The sequence below is a fragment of the Alligator mississippiensis genome, chromosome 13 (assembly GCF_030867095.1).
Source record: "Alligator mississippiensis isolate rAllMis1 chromosome 13, rAllMis1, whole genome shotgun sequence".
NCBI lineage: Eukaryota > Metazoa > Chordata > Crocodylia > Alligatoridae > Alligator > Alligator mississippiensis.
Window position 1 is genome coordinate 12,897,614 of NC_081836.1, and position 16,133 is coordinate 12,913,746.

The 16,133-nt window shown below is 47.5% G+C and overlaps 1 long non-coding RNA gene across 3 annotated transcripts; it reads right to left on the minus strand.

The window, feature by feature from the left end:
- Positions 1 to 494: 494 nt before the first annotated feature.
- Positions 495 to 16,133, minus strand: LOC109284699 (uncharacterized). 3 transcript variants are annotated; one of them, XR_002092253.1, is made up of 4 exons: positions 16,028 to 16,133; positions 1,131 to 1,228; positions 727 to 855; positions 495 to 647 (listed from the first exon to the last, which is right to left on the minus strand). It is a non-coding gene; the product is annotated as an uncharacterized LOC109284699 (long non-coding RNA). The 3 variants fall into 3 exon arrangements; XR_002092252.1 differs by having other exon boundaries at positions 495 to 855; XR_002092254.2 differs by lacking the exon at positions 16,028 to 16,133 and adding an exon at positions 1,906 to 2,046 and having other exon boundaries at positions 495 to 855.

A 16,133-nucleotide genomic window follows, 5' to 3' on the forward strand; every position in this document is an offset into this window, starting at 1 on the left:
ATAAAGGTAAATCCAGAATCTAATCAACTTTCACTGAAGTGCAACATAATGTGGGTTGTGTGTGCCGTATAGTCAACCAGTGGCAATGAGTAGGGGGTGCACGGGGTGCATGTGCACCCCCTGAGAGGCCATGCTCCCCATTTTAGGCAATGGGCAGGGTGCTCCCCCTGCAAACGCTGGCTGGGGAGCGGGAGCACCCAGATGACCACTTCCCGGTTAGTGTAATTGGCCACGTCAGTGAGATAGGCCGTGGGGGGACCCCCCCCCCCCAGTTCCTGACTGGTTGCCGACTAAAATGGCACCAGTCACCCATACAGTCAACAAAAAGAACTTGAATCAGTATCCTAACATGCTATCTGCTGCAGTTTCAAGTTATACTACCAGATCACCGCCCCTGAGGTAACACAGATGTGTTAGGTAGACCGCACAGCAAATTCCTGGAATGATTCAGCCAAGATGTAGTCCAGGTGCTTATGTAAGATGATGACACAGGAGAAGGATGAGCATTTAATGATTCAAAGTCACACGAGCATGGCACAGTGATATAATGGCAGCACACCGAGAATCAGTTAATTTTTTGTTGTTGCATGGAGGGATGGGGCAGCAGGAAGGCACTTCTGTCTTAAATTCTTTTCTCATGGTTATTTCTGAAAGTATAAAACTTTAGTTCACCTTGTTGCAAATAGTTGTCAAAATGCATCACCAACTGAGTAGGCGAAAACCAACCTGAGATTGACACTCTAATCCACTATCTCATTCCCATAACTTCCAAGGTCCACTTCTGCATTTTTCACATGAGGAATTCTTCTTCATTACAGTGGTAGGGCTGCTTGAAAGGATTAGTTCTTCAGGACCCTTAAAAAGAAGAGATCAGGGGATGGAGTTTGGGCAAGACTAACTTCCACTCCGACTGATAACGAGTGTCCCAGGGGATATCTTTATCACAGAAACACTGTCTCTAACTGGCCCTTGCCCTGATCATCACAAGCAGACAGGTCAAGGATTGGATTAACTATGGAAATTTAAGGTCCCCAACATGTCAAGTATAAAGCATGTTGGCAGGGAAAGGCTTGCTGTACTGTTGCTCAGGACTTTGCCTTAACACAGAGAATGTAATGACAGCCACAAACCTGCATTTTGACCTTGAAATGATCACATGGACCCAACTTCTGAGCAAGGCTGAGAAAATGCAACTCACTTCATTGGGAGTAGGATTTGGCCACCGACTCTGTAAAACAAAATATTCCAACAGGAAATTGCAGGAGGGCTCCAGCATCTTAGGATTTGGCCTTTTGACATTAACGTGATGGGTTACATTACTTCTCCTGCTTCCCTGGAAATCTGGAGGAAGTTTGTCATAGATGTGAAAAGGAGTAGGATGGGGCCCTGGTACAGCTGCATAGTAAATACAATGCTGCCCCTGTCTACACAATTGTCTGAGAGGAAGTCTTGTCCACTGACTGAATATTACTTAAGTTGCATTCAATAACATTTGCTAACCCAGGCTTAAATGCGGGGCTTATCCAAGGCAGCTCTGACCAAAGAATACCAAGCCAGAGCCAGGATAGTTTTCTCCATCTGACAATATGATCCATTATTGGCTTACTAAGGCTTTTTTCCCTCCTAGCAAATGTACCAGTCCCCTGCAAAAGACACATAAAACGGGGAGCTCCAACGGAAACTGGGGAGGGGTTGGGAAGGGTTGTTTTGAGAAGTCACATTTCCTCAGAAGAAGAGTATTTTCAAAGAATTGGGAAGTTTCAGTGGGGAAGTTCATGGGAGGAAATGGTATGGTAATACATACTGAAAAAAAGAAAGCACCCAGCTTGGGTGGAGAAATGCCCAAGCGGTTTCTCCCCTTCCTGCCACCCCATTAGAGAACAAACAGTATTTGCAGAGACCTACCAAATGCACAGTTTCACAGAAATTGTGTAATTGGCAGTCTCCTGTGAAATAGCCGGTTCCCCTGTGAAAGAGTGCAGGAAACCGGCTATGCTCAAAAAGCCGTCTCCTAGAAGGACAGGAGGAGGGAGAAGGGAGCAGAGAGGAAAAAAAAAAAAAGGCAGCATAACGGGGCGAGGGGGAAAAGAGGCAGGAAAAGTTCCCATCTCTTTGTCTCCAGAAGGGGCGGGGGGAGCAGGGAAGCCCCCCCAAGAGTTCATTGTTTGCTTACTCAGTAATTATCGCTCTCTGACCCTTGAAGAGGGTAATAATTACTGAATAACAAACCAGGCAGCTCCAGCTAGGACTTTCAATAAATGCCTAGTGGGGGTGGGACTTGCAGCACCCCTCAGCCAATCAGAAGTGTGGGGGCTTTGCTCCACCTTCAAATGGCAGCCCCGGCCTCGATACGGCTGTGAAATCGGGGGTCCTGGCTATGTTACAGCTGTGTAATTGGCTGCTGGGGCCTGTGAATTTGATAGGTCCCCAAGTAATTACTCTTCCCCCCTCCACCCCTTTCATTGAAGAGAACAGTGCATATAGGTTCTTGATGCCAGTGGTGGCTTGGAGATTAAATTATTATGATGCTTCAAGTTGTAGGAAGAGAAGTCCAAATTGCAGCAGGAGAAGTTTAGGTGAGATATTAGGAGAAACTCTCTCACTTGGAGGATGCTAAAGCACTGGGACAGATTACCTAGAGAGGTTGTTGCATCTCCAGCCTTGGAGGTTTTAAAGACCTGGCTAGGCAAAGCTTTGGTTGGGGACAGTCCTGCTTTGAGCAGGGGGTTGGACTAGATGACCTCCTGAGGTCCCTTCCAACCCTAGTTTCCTATGATTTTATGCTTAAAAGATTCAGAAATGTAAACCAGCGAGGCAACCTGAGGGTAGGAAGGAATTTCTCCCCAGGCAGGAACTGCAAGGTTTTCTCCTATGCCTGTTCCCTCTAAGCTGGGATCAAGGGTCAGCTTCTGGGGCACTGAGGGGGATACCCTGCACTACATCTTGTGCCTTTAGTGGCAAGGTGGGGAGCTGGCTTTTTTTTTAGACCAATTTCACAAATGAGGAAATAAAGACACAGCGAGGGGAAGGGGTCCGCCCAGACCCACATGGAGTCACAAACAGAATCCAGCTTTCCCAATTCTTCGTTTCCTACACAAGGCACTTCTTAGAGAGTCAGTTCCTTTTATCAGCAGTAGCAAAACAAGTATGTCCCCATGGGTAGGAGGCATGCTTAGGGACTCTATGTGCATAAACCACCCATTTTCAGTTCCCTGGTACAATAACCAGACAAGGAGCCAAATGGGTGTTGTACCAAGACCTTGGATGAGCTGTTCAGTTTGCACAGGGGATAAGTGGGCAATGACTCTCCAGGAGTTTCCCTTTGGTTTTTGTTCAGATGGAAAGTAGTTACAATCTCCTTCTGTAAGAATACAGATTTTTCAGCCATGTGACTGCATGCCTTGCCTGCATGGAGCTGCTGGAAGTCTTGCAAATGCCACAAACTCCAGGCTTGGGGAGCACTTATCTTTATTAACTGATGGAGATTAGATGAGATGGATAACCAGCTATGACTCTTATTTTGAGCAAACCCTTTGGTGTGGCAGTGGTGATGTGAGCCTTCCAGGTCCAACAATGATTTGCATGCCCTGCTTCCTGAAGCGGGAGATAGCAATATAGCATACAATGCTTTGATATACCCTCTCTTTGCTACAAACTGCTTTGACCAGTCCAGTAGAAAAGAGCTGCACCTCCTAGTCTGTACCAAGCACAGAGCCCTTCAGGTTGCATGAAGCTTTAGGTTATACATTCTCTGGATGAGGTATGAAGGATTGAGGAGAAGAGAAGTAAGATGTAGGGAAGGTGGCCCCAGGTCTGAGAAAGGCATGAGAAAGGTATGAAGAATTCAAAACTCCCCTCTGCCCCATTTGGTAAGATTGAGCAATAAGAAAAATCTCTCCTGCTAACAACCAGGGACAGAGAAAGCAGGATATGCTCATGCTTACCTAGGTCGTTAGCCTTCTGAACCATGGATTGCAGGACTAGGTAGACAGGTTTATGTAGATAGGCAGCATCCCAACCAATTGCACAAGAAGTTAGTGCCACATCCATCCTGTAGATGGGCTGTAATCGGGCTCCATCTTCCCACCATAGTGGCATATTTCCACTAAGAATTGAAATAATCAACTACTGAACTGTCAATGAAGCTGCCAAGTCAACACCCAGTCGAGCTGAATACCCAGTTCTAGTCTCAAGAGCCACCCCTTCAAGTTTGACTGTCTACCAATTCATTTCATGTCTAGCCATGAACCATGTACATAATCTTTAAGAAAGCTTAAATCCTGCAATTAGATCCCATGACACATGGAGGTGTGAGATACCAGTCACTAAGATGTTGTGGCACCACATAAATATTCCCAGAAAGATGGGGCGCATCTACACATGCTATTAGCGCACAGCAATAAACCCTGGTGCATATTGTACCAGAGTTTATTGCTCCTGAGCGCTGACTGCATTTTCATGTGCACCTGGGATCACAGCACGTTGAGCTGGGTCAGAGCTCAATGTGCTGCAGAGGGGCTGGCTGGGGCACGAGGGTAACCAGCAGGCAGCCCCCACACCGAAGCACCCTTCTGCCCCAGCCACCTGTCTACACATGTGGTGCTGCAGAGTAAAAAGTCCAAACCAGAATAGTACTTGTATTTACAAGTACTACCCTGTGGAGTTAGTTATTTTCCTGTGGCCTAATAGGGCAGCATGTGTAGACATACAATGTTTGCTGCGAAGTTAATGAGTCGACTGGAAATTATGCAGTCCTCTTGCATTAATTTTTTCAGGCTAATTTACAAATTCTAACTACAATCTCTCAAAACCTCTTGAGTTACATAAATGTTATGATTTCCATTTGAAAGACTGAGAAACAGATCAATTGCCTTGCAGAAGAGCTAGCAAGTCAGTGGCATTACTGGGCCTTAAGATCTGAAGTTTCTGGTTTCCGGCCCTACCCAGGCTTAATCTACTTGACTGAGCTGCCTGTCTCTGACAATGTAACAATAAGATTGAGAGCTGTTTGCAGGTAGTGTAAAGTTCAGTTAAATGGTGAGCAGAGCACTTTAACAGGAGAAAGGTGAAATGTTACAACAGGGCATGTGGGAACCACACGGCAAAATCTTTACTCATGAGCAAAAGGGACAAAATAGAAGCTGCGGTAGAGAGCAACAGGGTTTGTCATGTGGTTCACTTTGGGTTGTACACGTGCACTGATTTCATAAGAGTTTCAGAGGAATTCTTAGCAACATTAAGTAGGGATTTATTTGTAGGGAAACATTCTTAATAGAGGTTTAAACAGAGATTTGACTGGGCAAAAGGAACATAGAGCCATGATTTGAAAAGTCAGCTAGACATTGATAAATGTGTCTAGCTACAGAGAATGCCATGTAGGGGTAAGAACTTCAAGAAACGTGGCTATGGGAAACACAGCTTTCTCATCTGAACACCTTTGTCTGTACTGAAAAAGGAGGAGAAGAGGTCACCGTGTTCTTTGGGTCTCAAACATGATGGAGCTAACCAAAAGCCAACTATAAAATAATCTAATTGGAGCAGTGCAACCTGGATTCAGGCCAGGTTACAGGACAGGAACAGCTTTGTATCAGGGACCTTGGGCTGGTAGATAGAGGGCAAACATCCATTCTCAGTCTTGAGAACCTCAGTAGTGTTTAACACTGTTGGCCTCTCCCCAACCTAGGGTTGCCAGGCCAGGAAGCATAACCATCATTCTGAATTCAAACAACCAAACAAAAACCCCTCAGATCAAGAATTGTGAACTGGATTATTTTAAATCATGGTAAATTCAGAAGCCCCTGGAGGGTTTGATCTCTTTTGCTCCCTCTTGTCACGCCCAAAGTTCCACATTAAAAAAGAACAAAGCTAAAAACGAACAACAACTGAACACCAAGAACCCTTAACATTTTGCAGGCATTTGGTCTATTATCTAGGTTATAAGCAGCTGTAAAGTATATAAGAATTGCTGTACCAGAGCAGACCAACAGTCCCTTCAGTCCAGTCTCTTGCCACCAACAATGCCCTGTATTATATGTCCTAGAGGAAGGTGAACACTGAACAGTGCATCAAGTTTTGGCAAAAAGCATGGGAGTTTTCAATGATTTAGGAACTTGGAACTTGACTTTATGAAATCTAAGCATCTTTCAAACTCTTGAGAGCACTGGCTGGCTGCTGTCATCTAGTCTGGATTCAGACATTCCCTCAGCACAACAGAAGAAACAGGGCTCTACAGTTAAAAGATTCCAAGCTTCAAATTAATCTACTAGACAGCCTTAGCTAACTAATGAGCTGGTTTGAGTCCTTTATTTGCCAGAAACCAGGCAACTCAAACAGATGAAATGATCTGCATGAAAATGGAGCAAGTTGAGTCATGCGCTTTCAAAACCACCTGGTCTATGAGAACACTTAGTTCCTGGCAACAATGTAAATCTAGAAGTAATAGAAACACTTTCTCCATTTTGAAATCTAAACAACTGTCTAGATCGGGGGGGGGCAAAATACGGCCCACGGGCTGAATCCGGCCTGCCAGGGCATTGTATCCAGCCTGCGGTGCCCCTGAAAAGTTTAGAAAATTAATATTTATCTGCCCCGGCTGTTTGTGAAACATGACAAAAGCCAGGGGCAGTAGGATCCAGGGAAAGCCTGCAGCAGGACTCAGCAGCAAGGTGTGCCTGGCCCTGCCCCCTCCCCACCCCCCACAAACCAGAAGCCACAGCCTGGCCTGGGACTGTGGGGCTATTCCTGCCTCCCTGCGCCAGAGAAGGAAATTTAGATAAGAGTTGCGGGGAGGCAGAGGAGGACCATAGGTGATCGCTTTTTTCCCCCCAGTTTTTAGAATATAATTTGGTATTTTTTGTTTCTGAGATGGCAAAACCATTTTCTGAAAGGAATACTTCTTGGGGTAAGGGGAGGGACTTCTGGTCACAAGATGGTAACCCAGGGGCAGGACACCTGTCAAGAGGCGGGGCTACCCATGTGGCCCTCGACAGCTTGTCAAAACTCAGTAAGCAGCCCTCTACCTGAAATAATTGCCTGCCCCCGGTCTAGATACATCACTGGTTACCAATGTGCATTGCCACTTGTTTAGAACCTGTTTGGCAGGCTATGGCTTTTCTTAAATTGCAAATAATACAGGCTTGCCAGCACACACAATTCTTGCAATAACACCCTGCCTCCCAAAGGTGCTCCGCCACACACCTCCCCCCTTAGAATGACATTCAGGGGCTTCGCTTGGCTGCCTTCTCTGCTGGCTTTGTCCCAGACTACTGCAGCCCCTACCACGTGGTGAGCACCCCAGCTGTGCTCCACCACAGTAGCGTATTGCTCTTTTGCTTCAAACATCAGTATTTAATGAAGCACTTCCATATAACAGCTTGTGGTCCATCCTCTAACACAAGGGTACTTTCATAGCTTGGTCTCATAGATTCCATATGCTTTGGTGTCATAGTTTGTAGCCTAGCATATTGTCATCACCTTCTAAGCTTCAACATCCTCCGGTAATTATAAGCATGAAATAGGCAGCTGAGGTGATGAGGGCATGAGTTAGCAGGGCATTAAGTGGAAAAAAACTCCAGAGATGCAATTAGGCTTTTTCTTGCTGTCAGCAACATGGCAGGTTGGGATAGATTAGCATTGCACATCTTCGTAGGCCCAGTATTTTGACAGGGCTTGAATGGAACGTGTTTTCCAGATGCTGGGAGTGGAACCCAAGGGCAGGCAGCAGCAAACAGGGAGGTCGAGCTATCGTGTTCTCTCTGCAGAACTCGGCCCTGAACAGCAGGGTCAGGGTGAAGCCTCCAAGATGGTCCTTGGCCCAAGAGCTTCCTCTCCTGCTGGGTGACTGGGCTGGGAGAAAGTGTTTTTATTTCTCAGACTGTATTTTATGTTTAGCTGCGCTGTGGGTCACAGAACAGCACGCTGCTCCGTTCCGCCGGGGTCCTGGCGTTTTAACAGAAACGGGAGCTGTTCAAAAGCTTCATGGGAAAAACTTAAGAAAAACTGAACATTGGATTTGGATTAGGCAGTGCAGGCAGGGAGTGCAGTGGGTAGCTTCTTACTAGACTGGTTCTCTCTTCAACCAGCTTTTAGGTCTTTCCACTTGAGCCAGATTCAAGTTGATTCCTATAGGAGTTCCAGTTATGCTAATCTACTGTTAAACCAAGGCATGAAAAAATGAGCTGGTTAGCAGAGAGGCAGCATGCAGGGAAAAACAAAGAGAGAAAACTTCAGTTACTGTATGTATTCCTGATCTTAACGCCTTCCTCAGCAACTACTTTTCCTTTTTTCTTTTAAAGGCAACACTTGGGGGGTTTTTTGTCATTTATTTTGGCAAAATAAAAAGAAATGAAAAAATAAAGTACTATTTAATTTTAAAGAAGAGTTCTAACCAATAAATACAAAGCTTTTCTCTTTTTTTGTGCACACACTCTAAGTAATATAACTTCTATCAAGTACCCTGTTGCAAAAAAGGGAAAAACATCACTCAAAAATATTCTTTCCTAAATTTCATAGATTTCATAGACATTAGGGCTGGAAGGGACCTCGGAAGATCATCGAGTCCAGCCCCCCGCCCAAAGGGCAGGACGTCAGCTGGGGTCATAGGATCCCAGCAAGATAAGCATCCAGTTTCATCTTGAAGGTGTTCAATGAAGGCGCTTGAACAACCTCCGGTGGCAGGCTGTTCCAGACCTTGGGGGCTCGGACAGTAAAGAAATTCTTCCTTATGTCCAGCCTGAAACGATCTTGTAGTAGTTTGTGACCATTCGTCCTTGTCATCCCTTGGGGCGCTCTGGTGAACAAACGTTCCCCCAGATACTGGTGGTCACCCCTGATAAACTTGTAGGTGGCCATCAGATCACCCCTGAGCCTGCGCTTTTCCAGGCTAAGGAGCCCCAGGGCTCTCAGCCTGTCATCGTAGGGTCTGCTTCCCTGACCCCTGATCATGCGCGTGGCTCTTCTCTGGACTCTCTCAAGCTTCTCCACATCCTTTTTGAATTGTGGAGCCCAAAACTGGACGTAGTACTCCAGCTGCGGCCTCACTAAGGCCGAGTACAGGGGGAGAATGACATCCCGGGATTTGCTTGAGAAGCATCTATGGATGCAAGCCAGTGTTTTGGTCGCTTTACTAGCCGCAGCATCGCATTGCAGGCTCATGTTCATCTTGTGGTCAATGATGACCCCCAAGTCTCTTTCTTCCATAGTGCTAACCAACATAGCAATGCTGAGCCTATAAGGATGCTGCGGGTTTTTTTTCCCAAGGTGGAGAACCTTGCATTTATCGGCATTGAACACCATCAGATTCTCATCCGCCCACTTGCTGAGCCTGTCCAGGTCAGCCTGGATCATCCGCCTGTCTTCTGGTGTGGATGCTTTGCCCCAAAGTTTGGTGTCATCGGCGAACTTGGCCAGTCCGCTTCTGACTCCAGCGTCCACATCATTAATGTGACTGACTCCAGTGTCCACATCATTAATTAAACACAAAGAGCTCAGTATTAAAATCTTTTCAAGAAAGGTTGGCGTCATAAAGTTTAATTTATACATGTCTCTGTTTTAGTAAACTGGCTATATGTTTAGTTTTCAAAATAGTTTACCTATCCAGATTATGTCAGTTGTATGCCAAAATGTTATAAGAAATCTATAACGAATGTCTTGGCTCTCAAGGAATCCATTTCTAAGCACTTGGAAGGGGAGAAGGTGATTAGCAGGGATCTGGGTTTTCTGTTTCCCACGGAAAAAAAGAGAAAACCATGGATTTCCCATTTTTATCAGAGAAAATGTGGATTTTCCCTCTTAGAAGAGAAACCTCGGATTTCCCCCTTTTGCAAAGAGCTCTGCAGGCTGGCAGAGTTCCAGCCTACAAAAGCTGTTTGCAAAAGGGGCACGAAAGCCCCAACCCTGCCTGGAGGGGAAGGGAGAGGGAGAAAGGGTGGGGCCCAACAGTGGCACTTACTGGAGGCTGCTTCAGGCTCACTGTTTTTGCTGGAGGTAAGTGGGGCTTGAGGGTTGCGGGGCAGGGCTGGAGTGGGAAGCTGGCTAGGGGCTGAGGGAGCAGGGAGGTTTGCAGTTGGCCGGACTCTCCGACCAGGAGGGAGTTTGCAGCCTCCCCGCTCCCGGCTGGAATGCTTGGCCGCATGAGTGACTGGTGCCTCCCGAGTCTGGGGGGACACCCGCAGAAGCCGCTGACCCTGTCAGGAGGGGCACCAGCCCTACTGACAGCATCAGCATCAGCTGTCAGGGGGGCACCGGCCCTGTCGGGGGGGGGGGGGGGGGGGGCATGTACATCCCCATTCACCCCCTACCAGTCACCTATGCTCGGCTGCCTGCAAACCCCCACTGCTCCTGGCCGGCTGCAAACCTCCCCACTCTCTCAGCCCCCAGCCATCTTGGGCACTCCCTGGCTGGGCACTCCGGCCAGGAGAGGGTTTGCAGCCTGCCTGCTCCTGGTTGGAGTGCTCAGCCAGCTGCAAACCCTCCTGCCCCCTGCCCCAGCCAGAGTGCCTGGCCAGGGAGCACTCAAGTTGGCTGGGGGCTGAGGGAGCGGGGAGGTTTGCAGCCAGCTGGGCACTCTAGCTGGGAGGAGGGGGGGCAGTGGTGTTTGCAGCCTCCCCCGCTCCCTTAGCCCCCAGCCAGCTTGGACACGCTCTGGCAAGGAGGGGGGGTTTGCAGTCAGCCAGCCACTCTGGCCGGGAGTGGTGAGACTGCAATCCCCCCCCAGCTGGAGTGCTGCAAATCCTGGATCGCAAACGCTGTGCCCCCTGCCCTGCTGCCCTCCCCCAGGCCTTCCAGAGCACAGCGTGTGCGACTGGCGCAGCAAGGCACAGCAGGCCACTTGCGAAAGCTGTCTGCCGCTGCAAGCTCCGTGCTTCCCTGGCCACACTTCCTCTGTGTGCACAGAGGCAGCGCGCACCTGCCCTGCCCCCATGCACACAGATCTGGGGTCGCGGGTCCCCCCTGGGAGTGTACTCTGTCACGGAGAGCCAGTCCCGCCCGAGCCTGCAGCAGGCAGCAGCAAGTCGGGGAGCTGGCTTGTGCTCCCACTGTCGGAGCCGCTGCCTTCCATTGGGGGCAGGGGGATGCGGACCTGGGTCCCCAGCCCCATGGCCCTGGGAGCCCTCTTCAGCAGGGCTGGGGGGCAGGGGCTGCTGGGGGGGCATTTAATTTTAACCATGGATTTTGGGATTTTTATCAGAGAATTTGCAGTTCTTTATCAGAGAATTTGTGATTTCTTTATCATGGAAAACCAGGATCCCTGGTGATTAGGAACAGTCGGCATGGATTCACCAAGGGCATGTCCTGCCTGACCAACCTGATTGCCTTCTGTGACAAGGTGACTGGATGATGAGGTGACGAGGTGTGGATGCAGGGAGACTGGTGGATGTGGTGTAATTTTAGCAAGACTTTTGATACGGTCCCCCGCAACATTCGCACAGGCAAGCTAGGGAAGTATGGGCTGGATGAATGGACTGTAAGGGGGATAGGCAACTGGCTGGAGCATCAGGTTCAGAGAGTAATCAATGGCTTGATGTCTAGTTGGCAGCTGGTATGAAGTGGAGTGCCCCAGGAGTTGGTCCTGGGCTTGGTTGCGTTCAATGTCTTCATCAGCGAGCTGGAAGATGGCACAGAGTGCACCCTCAGCAAATTTGCAGATGACACCAAGCTGGGAGGAGTAGTAGACACTGGAGGGTAGGGTTGGATTCAAAATGACCTAGACAAATTGGAGGATTGGGCCAAAAGAAATCTCTTGAAGTTCAATAAGGACAAGTGCAAAGTCCTGCACTTAAGGCAGAACAGTCCCATGCACCAGAACAGGCTGGGGCTGACTGGCTGGGAAGCAGCTTTGTGGAAAAGGACCTGGGGGTTACAGCAGACAATAAGCTGAACATGAGCCAAGAAGGCCAACAGCATACCTGGCTGCATTGGTAGTGGGTTGCCAGTAGCTCAAGGGAAGTGATTATTCCCCTCTATTCAGCACTGGTGAGGCCACATCTGGAGTCCTGTGTTCAGTTTTGGGCTACCCACTACAGCAAGGATGTGTACAAATTGGAAAGAGCCCAGCGGAGGGCAACAAAAATGGTTCAGGGGCTGGGGCACATGATTTGCAAGGAGAGGCTGAGGGAACTGGACTTATTTAGTCTAGAGAAGAGAAGACTGAGAGGGGATTTAATAGCGGACTTCAACTACCTGAAGCAGGGTTCGAAAGAGGATGGAGCTGGACTGTTCTCAGTGGTGACAGATGAGAGAACAAGGAGGAACGGGCTCAAGTTGCAGCAAGGGAAGTTTAAAGTTAGATTTTAGGAAGAATTTTCTTACTAGGAGGGTAGTAAAATGCTGGAACAGGTTACCCAGAGAGGTGGTGGAGTCTCCATCCTTGGACATTTTCAAGACCCAGCTAGACAAAGCTTTGGTCGGGATGATCTAGTTGGGGATGGTCCTGCTTTGAGCAGGGGGTTGGCCTAGATGACATCCTGAGGTCTCTTCCAACCCTCATTTTCTATGATTTCTATGAACTTTGGACACTGGCAACTCACTGCTGTTACCTCTACTCGGTTAGAGAGCTTCTACTTTATACTTCTCAGGTTGTTCAGCTATTGCTTTTTCTCTTTGAATGTGTTTTTGCTCACTGCTTCATTTACCAGGTCATTCAGAGGTCAGTGAAACCCGCTCTTCCCAAGCTCCTTTTCAGTACCTTAGCTCAACAGTAGGTTAGCATATGGCTTAGTATAAACAGAACGCCTACATTCCCCATGCAGTGACCCAAATGACATATGACAGCCTCATCTTTCAAGTAACAAGGGACATCTCAACAGAAAGAGAACCAAGAACTGGGACAGGACAGGGCGGGGGGGGGGGGGGGGGGAATGTCAATTGTAAATATTAGGGGCCATGAAACTTGCCCCTTGTAGTGACCTTGGGGAACGCGGACTGTGTATGTACCACATCATCACCATTGTTTCTGGGTAGTTTCACTGAGCTGGCCCAACAGCTATACAGACCAGCTAATATACTGTCTTAAGAGACAATAAACCTCTCTGCACTTTTACCATTGAACATGAATTTGAGTCATCATTTCTGCACTGTACCCAGGCCCCAAGAGGTTCATTGCAGGCAATGGCCTTGTAGAGCACACTGACCCAAGCAGCCTGAACACCAAGAGCAACACTTAAGCAGAAGGCCGGCTGGGAACACTCCAATTGCAACACACTGCTTGAGATTTTTCTCTTTTACCCTTGCAAAAAGTCCTTCTTGTTTTGAGAACAGGGGCTTGTGGAAAAAGTTGTGCAATCGTGTACAGTGCAAATGAAGAACTAACCGGTAATGGTTGCAAGCCCTGAGCAACAATGGACATTACACTCTTCCCTTCTGTACTCAGCATTGCTTTTTCTACTAAGTGTCAAAAACAGATTAAAGGGGATCCAGCCTCTCAACCCCAGTTTCTTTTATATTACAATCCCCCGCCCCACCACTCTCCCACCCTTAGTAACAATCTTCTTTTCATGCATTTGTCTTAGCTGTAAGCCACAGATGTATTTGACAACCTCATCATTCAGTGCCCTTCCTCATAGTTCAGGAAGCCATAGAAATGTAAAGGGAAATAAAGTCCTTAACTCAGCAACAAAGGAAGATGACCTTGGTTGAGGGGTTCTCTGAATGAAAAGAAAAGCTGCACCCAACTTGACACTCCTTCCATTGGTGACACAGAGTAAACTCAATTTCAAATCAAAAGGATTAGAGAGTTAATGAAAGAACAGCAACATCTGTACGTACAGTAGAGTACAGGAACTGCCAGGTTTTGCTGTTCCAGGTGAAAGAAGCTCCTCTCCCGCTGGGATCAAGCAGGAACACACTTCTCCTGGGAGACTGTGGAATAACTGGGTGCATGCAGGGGTGTAGGTGGTAGCCGTATTGATCCAAGAACAGGCAGACAAAGTTCTTTGGGTGAATCTGGTATCTTTTATCAGACCAACTTAAATAGTTGGAAAAAACATTTCTTAGCAAGCTTTTGGGTTTAAAAACCCTTCATCAGGCTGAGGAAGCCTCTGCAGTTGATATGTGCTCTTCCTGGATGGAAGGAATAGACTATTCAAGCCTGGTGGCTTTGCCTGTCACAGGGGGAATTCTTCATCTCCAACCTCAGAGCAGGCCATGGCCTTCAGGACCTTGCGTATGTACTGTGCTTGCCTGCCCGGTCTAGCTGAGGTGAGGCACCTGTAGCATCTGATCGGCTGGCAACTTTAAAACCAATGCAGCATTTATGTGAGCAGTAGGAACTACAGTTAGAAAGAGTATCTTTATTTTAAAATCCACACCTGCCTTTTTTTACCCAAAGGTTATGATTGCCTAGACAGACCTAAAGTCTTCAGACTTCATTGCATGGCCCTATGTTGCCTGTTCCTCTCAAAAGAAGTCTTGGGAACGGGTCCTGTTCAAAACCCACAGCTCATCTCCTGCACTTCTAAGTCTCTTTCCTGTCCACACTGACCAGTTTTGCATGTTCTGAAGGGGGCACAGTGGTCAGTTTATAGTCCTGGCATTAGCCCTTGATTGCCCTCATCTCTTTGCAGGAAGATGACTTACCTTAAGCTATTCTTTCTCCTCCAACACATCTGTTGAGGGGAAAAAAATTGTTGTGTCAAACCAACATAATGATCAAGAACGTCTCAGTAACCAGGCCAACAGGCACTACTGATGGAGCACAGCCCATAGTAGGGATTGCTGTGCACTCTCACATTCAGGACAAGGAAAAAGAGGGAGGAGGTATTTTCGCACAGAATCAAAAATGAACAAATTTTCGGGAAGAAAAAAATCAAAATATTAAATTTTCCTTCAATTTTTGATGAAACCCTGTTCCAGCCTGCCAATGCCCAGCGGTTCTGGTCACCCAAACAGTGGAAGCAGATGCCATTCAAGATTGACATTCATCAGCAATACAATACTCTTGTGAGAAGCAGCCATGCAAGCATGTGGAGTAATTATAAGGAGAGGGGGAGTGTGAAAATCCACCCTTTTTCTACCTTGGAGAACACAACACCAGCGGAGTCTCCCTATGCCCGACAAAGGGCTTTTGTGCTCAAAAGCTTTCAAATAACTTTTTTTCCAGCTATTTAATAAGTCTAATAAAGGATGTCGCATCTATCCAGGGAACCTCACCTGCCAAAATCAGATCTATAGATGCAAAATTCATAGCCATGAATGTGGCCCCTGGTAAAGATCGCTTGCGCTACACCAATTAAACATCATTGAGGCAGTGCCCCCTAGTGCCTGTGAGATGAACATCTGCTTCATTTGATTTAGGGCTGGAGGACATGAGTTTATTTTCATTTTTAATATTTTCCTAATATGAAAATAGATCTCATTATACTTACTGGCTTAAAAATATATATTATTAAAAGCTGTGGAACAAGCAGGGGAAAGCAACCAGAACTAAAACAGGAACATTTCTGACTTTTCTTTAATATTTCACATTTTTGAGGGCCTTTGAAATATTCATGGTTTCATAGCTGTTAGGGGCTGGAAGAGACTTTAAAGATCATCAGGTCCAGCCCCACTGCACGTGGGCAGGAAAGACCGCTGGGGTGAGATGACCCCAGCAAGATGGGCATCAAGATGCTTTTTGAAGATGGCCAGGGTGGGTGACTGCATCACCTCTGGGGAGAGCCTGTTCCAAACCCTCAGCACTCGACTTGGAAAGTTTTTTCCTTATGTCTAGTCTGACGCGATCTTCAATCAGTTTGTGCCCACTGTTTCTTGCCCTCCCCTGGGGGGCTTTGGCAAACAGATGCTCCCCCAGGGCCTGATGTATGCTCCTGATATAGGCTGCCACCAAGTCCCCTCTGAGTCTTCTCTTCTCCAGGCTGAACAGTCCCAAGTCTCTCAGCCTCTCCTCATATGACCTGGTCTCTAGGCCTGTAACCATTCATGTGACCCTCTTTTGGACACTCTTGAGCTTCTCTACCCGCTTCCCAAAGTGTGGCCCCCAGAATGAGGAAGCCCCATCTGCCACTGGACTATAAATAAGTGTGTGTCATACTTTTGCAGCTGGGAGCAGTCTGTCCACATCCTCATCCACCACCATCAGTTCATCTTTCCTCCTGTTAAGCACATGTGATTAAAAGTTTGTAGCTCACTAATTCAGA